We start from the raw sequence: 14,959 nt of genomic DNA on the forward strand, positions 1-14,959 counted from the left end.
TGGCACTCTCCATGACCACTGGGGGTTACCACGCTTAACCGGCCACACTAAGTGCGGCAACTGTACGGCCTGTAGATTTACTTCTGACTGTAAAGAATTTGTTTTTGGCACTATAAAACATGTACATAGAGAGTTTTCTAATTGTAACACCAGCAACGTCATCTATGCCATTGTATGTCCATGTGAGAAGATCTACATAGGTCAAACAACACAAAAGGTTCGGATCAGAATCTGCCAACATAGGAGCAGACTGCGCTGCAAACCAGCAAATGCCCCGCTGGTTGAACACTTTGAAACTTATGGTCACACTGAAGATGACATCTGCTGGACAGTGATAAGCGTTGTCAAATTGCCACCAAGAAGAGCGGACATCGCGCAACTACTAAACAAAGAGGAACTGAAATAGATCCTTAAAACGGGCCATATCCACACAGGGCTAAACCGTCTTGAAGACTGGACAACGCTGTTGTAAATGATATTTTGGACTCATATGATTTACATTCCACCTTTGAATCATTATCATTGTAATGCTCCTAATGTAATGCTGTGCCAAGACTATGTTACACCCTTGAATCTTTGTGACACTGTTATGTTCCCCTTTTTTGGTATCAATTTATCTTTCTATTGATACATTCGCTTCACTGAATCATTATGCTCTTATAACTCTTTTTGAACTCTCTCAATTTCCCCCAATCGGGTTCACTGCACGGTTTTAGCCACTCCAATATGGCCGCCTTATTGAACAACCAACATTGCATGGGTTTAACCACTCCAAAATGGCCGCCGCACTCAGCAACCTTCACTCCACCCACTTGGTCACCTGACTCTTCTCCCATGACCATAACACGCCCCACCCATCATCACTTTCACTTTCATCCCACTCCATTGTACAGAGTTGCCGAACCTCACGCCTCTCATCACATGAGGTAAGCGTCCTAACCCCCCGCCTGATTCCAACAATATCCTTCGTCCACACCCCCTTGCCCTGACTCTCTGTTTCCCCTTGGATTTACAGCACTGTCTCCCAATTGGAAAGATCGATTCCCGATCTACCCGTTTCCCATCCGTAAGGTAAGAGCCACCATCGCTCGGCTTATCACTCACTTCCTCACCCCTCTACTCCCTCTCCAATCCCGCTCTCCTCTCCCACAGGTGCATGACAGATATCCTTCGGCAACCACCAATCCATGGTGCCACGCACCATCCCGATTTTAATTGTCACCGCGAGGTTCCTTGTTCGTTTTCCGAACAACACGTTATCTGAGGTAATTATTTTACCACGGCGCGGTTTCCCTACTTCCGCATCACAACCCTTAGCTCGCATGCCATTCTGACCCGCACATTCACGGAGCTTCCACGCCTTATTCATCTTCTGCTGTATCTTTCTGCTACTTTCACTATCCCTTCACTTAACGTTCCGAACCACGATTGTTTCATTGTCGGCCCTGACTAGAATTGTGCAACTTTACTAATTCTGGTAATTACGACTTAAATCTCTTCTATTACCCACATTGTAGATTATCGTATAGAATTAGAAATGTCTCCATTTTCATGTTAAACTTTTGTATATTCTGCTAGTTGCACTGTCTCTCCACAATGTAGATTACCGGACAGATTTGAATTGTCTTTATTCAGTATATACATGTGTTCTCTTTTTTCTCTCTTCAGCGATACTCTTTCTCCGCTTATTATTTCGTATTGTCTTGGATGCACTGCTTGCTACTCCGTCACTGTGTGGCTCTGCTATTTTCGGCATTTACGGCAAAACTGTTTTCAAATGCTCGTTTCGTTTCCTATCTTGTAAAACCCAACAGGTCACTATTTCGTGTAACTACATGCGTATCTGACCCACACCTCATTCTTTTTCCTTCTACCTTTTTATTCTATTACTCACCTGAGTATTTACTTAAAATAATCACGTTGCATTGTTTGTGTGTTTTTTACTTTTATACTAATTCCATATATATGGTTCTCTTCTCTCTTCCCCATCTTATCCCCTTTTGTTTATTCATGTTGCTCTTTATGTATGTTTTATAAGGCAATTTTATTTGGGCAATATAATTGTTTGTCCTGATGATGATCCGATATCCTCTTGATAAGGATCGAAACGCCATCGACACAGTTGTCAGCCTTACACAAATTATTTATTGTATATAATTTTCTGTGAAGATGACCCCTTGTATACCAGTTGTTTCCCTATCAAAGTATCTACTAATAGAAACAACCGTTAAACTGCCTGAGCCTTTTTGTACTGCACTGTTTATTTGATATGTAAGTCCTTGGATACAGGCTTGTATCCCACTGTTATTTGACTTACATCCGATGTATTATTGCTGAAATATCATTTATTAAAGATGCCCTGTCCGGCTGGACACTGGCACAAATATAGCACTGATTGAGGCTATATTCATTGTATTTAAATATTCTTTATTTCTCAGGGACCACTGTCTCCTGTAGCGAATGTTTATGGTTAAGCCACGATGTAAATATGAATCGCTTTATTATTTCCCCCATGTGGGCTCATATTCAAACTCTTGAGATGTGCTTTCTGCTAGAGTGATGTGATCAAAAGGATGTGAAGTTACCAGCTGGCTACCCTCCGATATATTCAGCGCATGTACCTGTGTGAAGGAGGAAAAAGCACAAAAAAATGTCAAGTGATTAAAGTCAGTTCTGAGCACCTCAAAAGTAAATACAGCATAGATAAGCAAGTTATAATATTCATACTAAGTACTGACATTTCCTCACTGGAATTCAAGCCAATTGGTACCAGTGTATCAAAATCCAGGATATAATTGAATTCCAGTGCCCTCGATTTGTGTTCCCTATCACCCCCTCTAGAATCAGGAGAGATGGTCTCTGTAAAATTCTTAGCTACCGGATACTATTGGTCGTTATGACGAATGTCTGTGCTCAAGTATCTGTTTTCTAGCTCAGTGGGTGGTAGTCCATATGTATAGTTTATTACAAGGGCAGATGAAGCAATCCAGACAGTAGTCTGTGTTGCATTATAGTTTACTTTGATGGTATGCACTCTTGTGCCATTGGGAATCGTGATTCTGCAGCATTTGGAACTATTGCTGCATGCTTTGCATCTCATGCTGCAGATCAAGCTTCTGGTACCCCCAATGTATCTGATAGTGGTGTCTTGAGTGACCATGTTGGAACTCAGTTTGTACCTAAGGGATCTACTCTTTCTGAAAGTGATCTGTGGTGTTTCATGTAGGTATTTGTCTAGTATTTTGACTGTCTTAAATATATGCAATTTTTGGTTGAAGACCTTTCTTACCTGGTATGTCCGTTTTGAAAACGTGGTGATGAATCTCACCTGGTCAGGTTTGTCTATCACAGGATCAGTTCTAGGGTGCAAGAGACATGTTCTGGAAACTAGATCTACTTTGGCACATGCTTGCTTGATAACTGTTTTGCTGTACTCGCTGTCCTTAAACCTGTTATGCATGATGGCTTTCTCTTCCTCAAAAGCTTCCCTAGTACTGAAACTACCTTTTGCACGTAGAAGTTTCCCGTAAGGGATACTGTAGATCAGGATAGACGGGTGGGAACTACTGGGATTGAGGATGTGTAAATGGTACACTCAATCTAAGAGGAGAGTATGCTTAGGAGTTTGCATACCTCACTGCAACCAAGGTCTGTCCGTCCTTATGAGACATGTCTGCCTTTCTTGCTGAAATGGCTTTACTTCCTTTTGCCACATTAGATGGTGGAAGCAGTAATTCATACTAGAAAAAACATAAAGCTACAGGGACCTGTAACTATCAAATAGATGACCAAAGAATGTTTCTTAATTGGAGGCATATACTAAATTGACATGCAGTGTTGAAGATGTAGCTCCTCAGACCATAATTAAATGCACAAGGCTCTCTTACATGATTATATCAGTTGTCTGCTCCTTAAATACAGGGATTTTAAAAACATCTTAACTTAGTTGCATGTTTCTTACTTGATTGGATAATGTACTACATTTTGTGTTTTCCATAATACATTGTAAATGTGGGCACGACTTGCTGTGAACATATACAAACAATTGAAAATTATAGTATTTTTAGCTCAATGCTGATGCTAAACAATAACGTTAAATCAAAGATTAAATACACATTTACATATACATATAATAATATTAAAAATTATCAAAGCTGCAGCTTTATGTTTACACCCAGTTTAAAACCAAATTGTATGTTTTTTGCTTTGAGAAGCTGCTACCAAAGTGTAGTTTGTGAATACTGAAAAGTAGTAAACCTATCAAAAGTGTAAGTTAACTTTGTAAAGTAGGCCCAGGGGGTGCGCAACTCCTACAAATTTGGGGATTGCTTTTTTTTATAGATATGCTGTAAGAGGAGTGTGGGATTCTTTGAGAATTTGGTCTTTTTGAGCCTGGACATTTTTGAGTAATTGAAAATATAAAGTACCAGTTCTATCTTTTGGGGAGATCTGATTATCTTTCTGTCTGCCTCTTCCTACTTGCCTTTTTGTGCTATTACTGTTATCCCTCCATCTCTGCCTATCCTCCTGTCTGCTTAAGAGTGAAACTTTAGCCTCGACCCTTTGTTCTCAGTTCAGTTCAGTGTAAGTTTATTCCTTATATAGTTAGTCATTAACAAAGAAGGCAAATTAATAACGCCCATAGCTTTACACCATAGAAAAAGGAATTAGGGCCTGATTTATATTTTGTCAGATGGGATATCCTGTTTACAAGTTTTACAAATGCCATAGAACATCTGTCACATTTCTACCCCATCTACAGAAATATAAATTAGGTCCTTACCCACCGTAGACAGACCCAGATTTTCATTAAAGGATTATTGAATGTCTGCCCTTAAATGTTTGGCAATTAAACAATTTATAAATTATATAAAATACTTCTAAATTTTTAAAAAATGTGACGCAAAACAGTTCGAGCTCACATTGTAGTAGATTTGATTCCCATAGCAACAGAAAATGTTACTTATAACAGGGCGTTAAATTAGACCACTTTTTCAATTATGTGTTACAAGGAACAAACGTTTTTTTTTTGTTTTTTTTTTATGAAACCTTTTGGCATACCGCTCAAACAAATGGAGCAAAACCTCCACAATAAAAACAATAACATCACCGATCTTATCTATAGAATCCAAATTTGCCTGAGACAATACTTCTGTTGGTCAAGATTTAGAAAACCCATAAATAGGAAATGTTTTGTGGCCTCATACCGACCATTACAATAATTACATGACTATGTTATCTTCTGAACACCTTTTCAGTTTTTATGAAGAAGAAAGAGCACTGACCTAACCTCCATTTCACCCACAAAGGGTCTGCCCCAAAATGCAAATACATTCCAGATAGGATTCTAGCCCATGTAAAATTGTATCTTCAGGTAGTTGCTGTTAGGTGACCATCCAACGACCCGAATTCCAATTGACCTTTTGGTTTTGGAAGATAGATATTTCTGGAATGTCTACAAGATTCTACTAATGACAGGGGTTACTATTGTTCCCCGAACGGTTCCTGTACCTACAAACTGTGTATTGATTTTGTAATCCATTTTTAATTTCTGCCTTCAGTGAGAGTGATGCTGTACAACAATTAGAACTTTAAATCCTAATAAAATGTACTAATTTAATTTTCTAAAATAATTTGGCTACGAGCTCGAGAAGCAACAAGATTATTCAATTGCCACTGAGTAAAGACCCTCCTTTCTCCTTCTGCTGGAAAAACTCTTCTTTGGGCCATATGTGCCATTCCCACCCCCACAATAGTCACCTGACTATTGCTATGTTTTAACTAAACTCAGCTTCGTCTGCTGAAGCTCATGTATGGCTCTGATATACTACAGTCATAATCCCTTCCTAGAAGAACCCTACCCATACATCTCTCTAGTCCCTGCGTTTTTAAGATTTATATGTCCTGGTAGTGAAAAACTCCCAAGTTGGTTTTTCACTACTGTAAGGCCTGTCTCTCCCAACATTAGGTTACCTTATTACATTTAATAGGTGCTAACATTTGATTGGGAACAGATAGGGATTTCAAGTTTGGACTCAAATGAATTGTAATTTAAAATCCTATTTAATGGTAAGTTTGGATTGTAAGTCACAACTCTGAAAATGCCATCTTTAGAAAGTTAGTCAAATACCTAGAACAAGTGCTCTAGACACAGTGTGAATTACTGTTTCCCACAGCAGGAATAATATCTGATTATGACTCAAATTAGTGCTCTTTAACAAAGTGAACTGAAATTATGTATGCATAGTATCAGGGCTTGACTCTTACTTTCAGAAGAGTTTGATTCCACAGGAGTGAAGATGGACCCCCAATCTCCCAAAAGGTAGTGCCCAATTGAGTATATAGTGTAACTCAATTAAAGGCTACTCCCTCTCGGGAGAGAAGAGACAGAGGAATGGACCGCGGAAGGAGGCGACTGCAACACTCTCTGTACTGCAAGGGTTCGTTAATACTGTAAACTCAACACTGCATAAATACAAAATAACAAAGAAGGGAGAAGAAACATAAACATTAATGAACTTCTTATAATGAGGAACAGGCTTAAGCTAGCAGTCTTATTTTCCTCCCCTACATGTTCTTTGTGTATGCCCACATACTCACAGTTCATATAAACTTTTCCAAGTCAGAAGTTGAATACACTCCTAACTCGCAGATAAGCTGTCATAGGGTATCAAAAAAAAAATGTATTGTCTATTCAAAAGCGTGTTACAAACTAAATATTTCTTCATCAGTGCACTGGCCTTGAGTTTGGTGAATGCTCTCTCTAAAACAAAACTGTTGCTTCCTAAAGCCACAGCCGTTACTTAGTCTGTGAATACCTGACTCCAAAAACTAAAGGGAAATGCGTGGGAGGCTTGCAGACAGTACACTCGAAGACAAAGGGTTTCCAAGAGCTTGCAACACAAACCAGGAAATATGCTAATTGGGAACAAGATTGCAGTTCTGCAAATCACACACGGGGCTTGGTCCAAACTCGCACAGGAAAGTAAGCCAAGTGAGCATCGATGATTGCGTGAGGTCCTCTTTTATGTTCTTTGCCAGTCACTCGAGAAGATAGCGTCATCTGCAGATGCCAGTGTGAATTTCTGTGGTGATAGACAAAGAAGGCCCATATCCTTTTCAGCCCTTGTGGCACCTACAAATAATGTATCTTGGGAGAAGTAGTTTAAAGTGTTTTACACCACGCAACAGAACATGATGCTCAAGGTGTAAACACATAGACACTAGTATTCAACAAACAAGAATGCTACACATTATAACACTCTCAGACGAAATCTTGAGAGAGTCGATTTATTTCAAGGACATGATTCTTGTCAATAGGTCTTCCACATGAAGACTAGTCTTAATTTTTTTTTATAGACTAGCAATATAATTTATCAGAGTGCATTTCACGCTAAAACAGTAGCCCTTCGTCAGGGGTGTCTACAATCACCATCATATAAAAAACATTTTTTTAAACGTGTCGAAATATCAGGTAACATATATAACCTCATTCCGTGAGGGACAATTCCCAATGTGTATAGCAACTGCAAAAAGCCACCAACCATCACATGAAACTCCAACATGGCTGGAAAAGATCTATCAGGTAGTGAATGTCATACCTCCTGTTGTGCAACAAAGTGCACTATTGTCAGCTCAATAAGGAAGTGAAAAAAGGGAAAGAATTGTGACAAAAGGGACAGTGCACCAGTGTAATTACTATTAGTTATCTCTCTATGAGCTGCTTTTGAGGAGACCAAGATTGATACCCCCGGTTAAAGCATTAAACGTATGCAACAACGTATTGTGAAATCTCATCAAAAGGTGTATAGGTGTAAGGAAACCTCCATTCCCAGCATGCATCCATAGTTACTAAATATGATCCGAAAGTGATAGGCTTGTTGTAAAAAAGAGTAATGCTAACCTTAGAGGTGTCCAATCTCTGGTAAGATGGCAATGACTAAAACCATTGATGAGGAATGCCGGCTGGCACAATCCGAACCCAACTCTTGAACAACGAAAAAGCTGTGAAAAAGAGCTCAAATGTTTTTGGAAAACTAAAGAACAAATGACAAAGGTAACAGGCAGATACTTGACACCAAATAAAATCTAGCCAGAGTTCTCTTAGAAGTAGTCCTGCGAGATGAAGTCTGAAGGAAGTCTGAGCTCAACTGACAAAAAAAGCAAAAGAAAGAGAACCACTGAAGACTCCATCGTAACCTACTCGCAGAATAGATGATGGTGTTAAAGAACATATTGTGCCCATCCTTATCCTCGTCAAAAATACTCTCAAAAATAGATCCCCTGAAAAGGGGTCTGAGGTGTGCTGCTACGTGGCTAGTATGGCTAAAAGAATGCTGAAATAAGAAACGTGCAAAAGAAAGATACCAAAGACTCCTCTATAGTGAGGTTAATATGATTCAGGAAGGTGAACAATAAAATTATAGAAAAGATTGTGTCGCTGCAAATACCAACACTCGAGTGTTCAAGCCAAGTCAAAGAAAAAGTGAATCTTATTAATGCAGCTAGAAAACAAATACATTACACAGGTCACAACTAAGTGATGCGTCCATTTCTGGGTAATATCTATAGTTATATCCAGTGAAGGAAACAGTGCTTAATCTCCGAAGACCATGTAACAAAAATTGCTTACACATATTATTCTTTGTTCAAATGACAAAATTACATGACACAATATAATGTGTACAACAAAACCATAATATCAAGAAATTGGTGCTCATTGATTTATCTAATCATTAATGATTACAAAAAATACTGCTACAAATATCCTGAGATTGAAAGAATGTATCGCACAAACTCTATCTCAACAAGATGTAAGTCAGACAGCATATGTTTTGCACACCAGTTTGCATGAATTATACAAATTTTGTCAATCATGGGATTCCTTTTACAAAGCAAATGTATAAAAGGGTTAGATACATCAAAGTTGCCTGTCTTGTGTGATAAATTCTGGAAAAAGCAAGTGCTCACAGGTGAAAAGGTCAAAACCCTTCCAAGTCAAAGGAGTAAAATAAACTGAGGTTCATTGAATCGCATGCATTGACAAACAACAGTGTACAGTTGTGTACTGTAGTAAATAAAAAGAATAGTGTTTAAACTGTCATGAACGGCAGAGGTGTAAGAAAAAAGGAATAATGAGGAGACTTGGTACACAATCTGCTGTATATTTAAAACTGTTTTGCTTGCCTGTCCATGGACGAGAGATGCTCCTTCCTACCAACACATTATGGCATTATGTACAGTTGTGGCATTTCATCATTCTCCTATGAGCTGTTTCATCAACCTTCTCTTCCTTGCACAACAATTCTTTAAGATTCTTGGACCTTCTTTAAGCAAATAGAGGTGGATTGGCAAATATCCCTCTAAAGTTGGGTTCTGTCTGTAGTAGTAAATGTAAATTTGATACTTGTATAGCGCAGTACTCACCCGCAAGGGTCTGAAGGCGCTTGTACGAATACCGCTGTGGAACCCATCCTGGCTTTCCCTGTGAGGCGTCCACTCCTGGGCACCCCCAAGGTGGAGGCCAGGCATCCTTAGCGTTGTGGGGGCTGTTGTGGAGATTAAGCAAGCTATTGCCCAGAGTTGCAGAGTGGGACTCCATGATTGGAATAGGCATCGAGGCGAGAATTATCAGGTCCGTGGAATTTTTTAGCCCAAGACCCGCCGAGGCGGGGAATTGAACCCTGGTCCCGGGCTAGACCTCTGCATCAGGGTCGGCCGCTCTAATCATTGATCCACACTTCTCCACCACTTAAGGATGATGTTTTTAATGGTCGGAGACTTGGTGGAAAATGTTGAAACAAAAACCTCTCTTTCCTTTGCCTTTTCTTTTGGTTGCTTCTTTAGTAATTGCAGTCATCTTTATCTGATGTAATACGTTTCATTCTAGTGAATTGAGAAAAAGGTAGATGCTGATGGGGGTTGGTGGGTGAAAACTGTTGTACAGTAAAGGGTTATTTCTATCAGTGGGCTTTTTGAAAAACTTGGTCTGGATCTCTGTCTCCACAAGCGTGATTTCCACATCCAAGTAAGTGATGCACTGCTTTTCAGTGCTGTGTTTGAATTGTATTCCAGAATCCTTGCGATTAAGATCCTCTAAATGGTTTTCCAAAGCCTGTTGTTCACTTTGCCAAATGAGAAAAATATTGTCTATATATCGACGATACATGATGAGCTTCTGTGTCCAGCTTTCTTTGGATAAAATATGTTCAGTTTCAAATTTGAGCATGATAAGATTGGCATAACTTGGGGCTCCGGAAAGCCCATGGAGGTACAGTTGGCTTGGAGATAATATGTCTGTTTCCATTCCAAGTAGCTATGATAGAGGCAAAAATGGAGTAGGCCAAGTAAAACTACTTTGTTAGCTTGCATTTCACCCTCCTTGAGGAGTGTCCATTCTACTGCTTCCATGACTTCTTTGTGTGGAATAGATGTGTAAAGGGCTACCACATCAACTGTACATAACCACACTTGTTATTTGCTTGTGAGGTGAATATCTGTGGACAATTTTAACAGGTGCGTGGTATCCTGTAAGTACGATGGGCTCGCTTGTACTAACGGTTGTAGGAAAAAAATCCAAATATTGGCCAAGTGGTTCACAAATTGACCCACACCCTGAAACATTTGGTCTAAAGGGGGGGTCAAGAAGGTTTTTGTGAATCTTAAGGAGCATATACAGTGTGTTCTGTGTAAAAGAAACATTGCGTCTTCTCACTGAGCCATTCCTTATCAATGGCATGTGCTAATATCGAGGCCAAAGTCTCCAGAAACGCTGTTGTGGGATCTTGTGGCAGTGGTAGATTTGTAAGGTCATCTTTCATATGTTCTTCTACCTTGCTTTCGTAAAGTGACGGTCCATAACTACTAGAGTGCCACCCTTATCTGCTGGTTAAAATGACACTGACTGATTGTTCTTCATTGCTTTTAAAGCAACTTTTTCTTTCTTGGACATGTTGGTATGTTTGGTGGTGAAGGCTGACACTTTTTGTAGGTCCTTCTTAATCAATGCCTCGAAGATGTTGATGGTTTTTCGAGAAACCGGAGAAACAAATGTACACTTAGGGTTGAATTCTTGATATCTTGGTTCCTCTTTATCAATTAGGGTTGAATTTTAATTCTCAAAAAAGTATCGAAGTCGTAGTTTCCTGGCGAATTTATACAATGCTATATCAGTATCGAGGGCGCTGGTGTGGAATGTGGGAATGAAATTGTACCTTTGTCCAAAACAGATGTTTGTGATGGGGTCAGATTAGTTGTTGAAATATTGATCACTAGTGTTTCTTCTGCTGTCTTCTTGTGGATGCGACTGTTTTTTAATTAATCTTGGGCCTCTCCTGGTTTTGCTGTATCTAGGAATTGAGCCTTTGACTGTATAGGGTGGTTGTTCGCTGAGGGACTTGTCTCTAAAAGAGACACCTTTGGGGTGAGCAGATCACTGGAAGTAGTATTGATTGTACCTGTTACCTTTTTCATTTGTCCATTACTTTACCAAAAACTCTCTAGCAGTTTTTCACTGCTTATTCCATTTTTCAACAGTTGGGTTCAGGTTTTGCCAGCCGGCATTTCTCATAGATGGTTTTAGTCATTGTCATATTAGCTGAGATTGGACACCTCAAAGGTTAGCGTTCCTCACTTTTACAACAAGCCTATCACTTTCGGATTGTATTTATGACACTAACTACGGATGCATTCTGGGAACGGTGGTTTCCCTTTATACACCTTTTGATGAGATTTCACAATACACTTTTGCATAAGATTCATGCTTCAACCTAGGATATCAGTCTTGGTTTCCCCAAAAGCAGCTTCTAGAGAGGCAATTAATAGTAATTACACTGGTGCACTGTCACTTTTGTCACAATCCTTTCCCTTTTTCACTTCCTTATTGAACTGATCCATAGAGCACTTTGTTGTACAACAGGAGACTAATAAAGGTATGACATTTTCTACAAGATAGATCAATTCCAGCCATGTTGGAGTTTCATGAGATGGTTGATGGCTTTTTGTAGTTTCTATACACATTGGGAATTGCCCCTCACAGAATGAGGTTATGTATGTTATATGATATTTCTAGATGTTAAAAAAATGTATATGTTTTTGATTGTAGGCATCCCTGATGAAGGGCTACTGTTTTAGCCAGAAATGCATTTTGATGTATTATATTGTTAGTCTCAAGAACATGTTAAGCATAGTCTTCATGTGGAAGACCTATTGACAAGAATCACATCCTTGAAATAAATGGACTTGTTCAAGATTTCGTCTAAGAGTGTTATAATGTGTAGCATTCTTGTTTGTTGAATACTAGTGTCTATGCATAAATAATTTCAGTTCTCGTTGTTAAAGAGCATTCATTTGTGTCATAATCAGATATTATTCCCAGTATGGGAAACTAGTGCACACTGTGTCTAGAGCACTTGATCTAGGTATTTTGACTAGTTGTATTTGAGGGTGAGGGTGGAGCCGTTCACAAAGTGCACACAAAGTGTTGACAGTTAGCTTACTAGTTCTTAATTTAGAACACCACTTTGACTCACATTGGAGTGCATCACAACACCCTTTACTTGTATCTTTAGAAAGTTGGCATTTTCTTGGCCTAACCATTTGGTGCCTGCAGTCTGAGTCCTGAGTCACATGACTGTGAATAGCTTAGCTGTTGGTCTTTGTGTATTCCTTCCAGACAGTGGGACAGATAGGGCCTAGGTTTGATTGGTTGGACCTTCCTTTTAGGATTGGTGGGATGAAACCCTACTTACATTTCAAAGGGCTGCCTCCAGCACACCCACAAAGGAACCTGACACCAATCTCTTGTCACCCCAGATTACTTGGACCCCTGACAGGGGAAGGCAAGAACATTCCAGAACCAGATGTGGGGGTAGCCAGAATGTCCCCCCACTTCAAAGGCCGGGACCAGGTATAAATATTGGACTACCTGAACTACCTTTTTAGTGACCCGGGACCTGTGAAGTAGAAGAGCAGCCTGTACTCCATGAGGACTCCTCTGATACTTGAGGCCTACCTTGTTCTCCAAAGTACTGCCCTGTTGCTCGAGGCATGCATTGCTTCCCAGAGGACTGCCCGGCTGCTATAGGCCTGCTTTACTGCTTTTATCCAGGATCACTAGAGGGAGTCCAAGGGCTAGTTAGCTGGCCTCTAATGAGAACTATAAAGACCTAACAAGCTCCAGAGACTTTGAATTCTGCACCTGGCCTCTGTTGGAGTGAGTCCCAAGTGGTGCCCCCTACGTGCTGGACCCTTGGAAGTGGTGCTAGAGGTGCTTCTCCCGCCTAACCCTAAAAGTTTGAACTTGGGAACATTTTCACCTAAAAGTACCATAAGGGCTGAAATAAGACCTACCTGCCAGCTGATCTTCCAAAGACATTCGCCGGGCAACCTAACTTCACAATCGCTCCCGCTATGTTCTTCTCCACAGCAACAAATCCTATTCAACAGTACCTCCGAGTCACGGTATCTGGCCTCGTTAAGCCATTTTCAGCTACTACTTGCAGCTTCGTTCAGCTGGAGGTTATCGATTACCAAAAAGTTGTCTAAATCCAAAGCTAAAAATCTTCACTGGGCTTGACAGTGACAGGCTCCTTATCAGCAAGTTCCTGGGCCTGTAAATTCAGATTCTCCCACTCTGAGCTTTTGACTGCCATTGTCAACAGCTTCACTCGTCTAGGGCTCCCTGACTTGCCCTGCTAAACTTTACCTTCTCCTGGACTTCTCTTCAAAATATCTTTTAAGTCTGACATCAAGCCAAGACCTGGCCCCTACCCACCTAGCGTATCAGACCTGCTCTCCATCGTGGTCAGCCTAAACGTATGACTTTACCCTGGTCTTGTACTTGTGCAAACAGATACCCATGGTTGGCACTTTGATCTACTGGGTGCTAGATGTCACTAAAAATATTGCATTTTATTAATTCTGATGTTGTTTTATTTATTAAAGCTTTTTTATATTTTTCTAATGTATTGTGGGAAATGTATTGGGTGGTGTTTTAACTTCATTACTGTTTGAGTGCTGCATAAATATTTAACATATTCCTTCTAAGTCATGCCTGACTGCCTTTGTGCCAACCTACCAGAAGGTTAAGCACAGGTTAATTTTCTGACTTTTGTGGTTCACACTTAAAAGGATTGTGTCAGGTAGCGTGATGGTTTAAGCGCCTACCTGATCGCCAGGACTGCATCTCCCAGAATGCAAAAGGGGGAGGAGCAAGCGTCTTCTTAAAGACGCGACTCGCACTAGTTAGCGTGTGTAATACTGTATTATTTACCGGCTTTTGGCTGAGAGCGGATCTGAATAGCGATAGCTCCGTGACCTGTTTCATTGGATTCTGGAGTTAGCAGGAACCTCCGCTTGTTCTGTGCTCAGCTGACCGCTTTTCGTGTCCTGTTGAGGCTCCTGTGGCTTTGTATGGCATCCAGATGTGATTTTCTGTTTCCACAGAAACGCAGAGACACCGAGCGTTGCTGTTCAAACGCTCTGCAGGCTGTAGAGTGTAGTACGAATCAGATGTTTAAGTTGCGGTGAGAACTTTACACCGCATATACGAAAACAACATTCTTGAGGTAGGAGTGCAATTGCCTCATTTTATGTTTGCTTTGAATTAACTACAGAGGGAACAGCACCATCATTTGTTTTACGGTCTGACCTTTGCGTATTATATATCGCTAACATAACCTTCCGGTGATACAAAGGGGATTTCATGAATGCTGTGAATTCACCGGGATTGAGACTTGGACATTCTTTTTTTATTTTTTTTTATCTCTGTCGTGGGGACTTATCTTATTTCCCAGCTATCCAAATGGGGCTGGGGGGATCCAGCTTCTGCTGGGAGTTGTCAGTTGAACATTCAGATTTTTAGGCATCTGCGAACTTCTGTAGGGTGGGTGCAGTCCGGAGGTGGAGTGGAAGACCATTCAAGGTCTAGGCAGCCTGGTAGGAGATGGTGCACAAACGA

This window comes from Triturus cristatus, chromosome 12 (genome assembly GCF_964204655.1).
Source record: "Triturus cristatus chromosome 12, aTriCri1.1, whole genome shotgun sequence".
Lineage (NCBI taxonomy): Eukaryota > Metazoa > Chordata > Amphibia > Caudata > Salamandridae > Triturus > Triturus cristatus.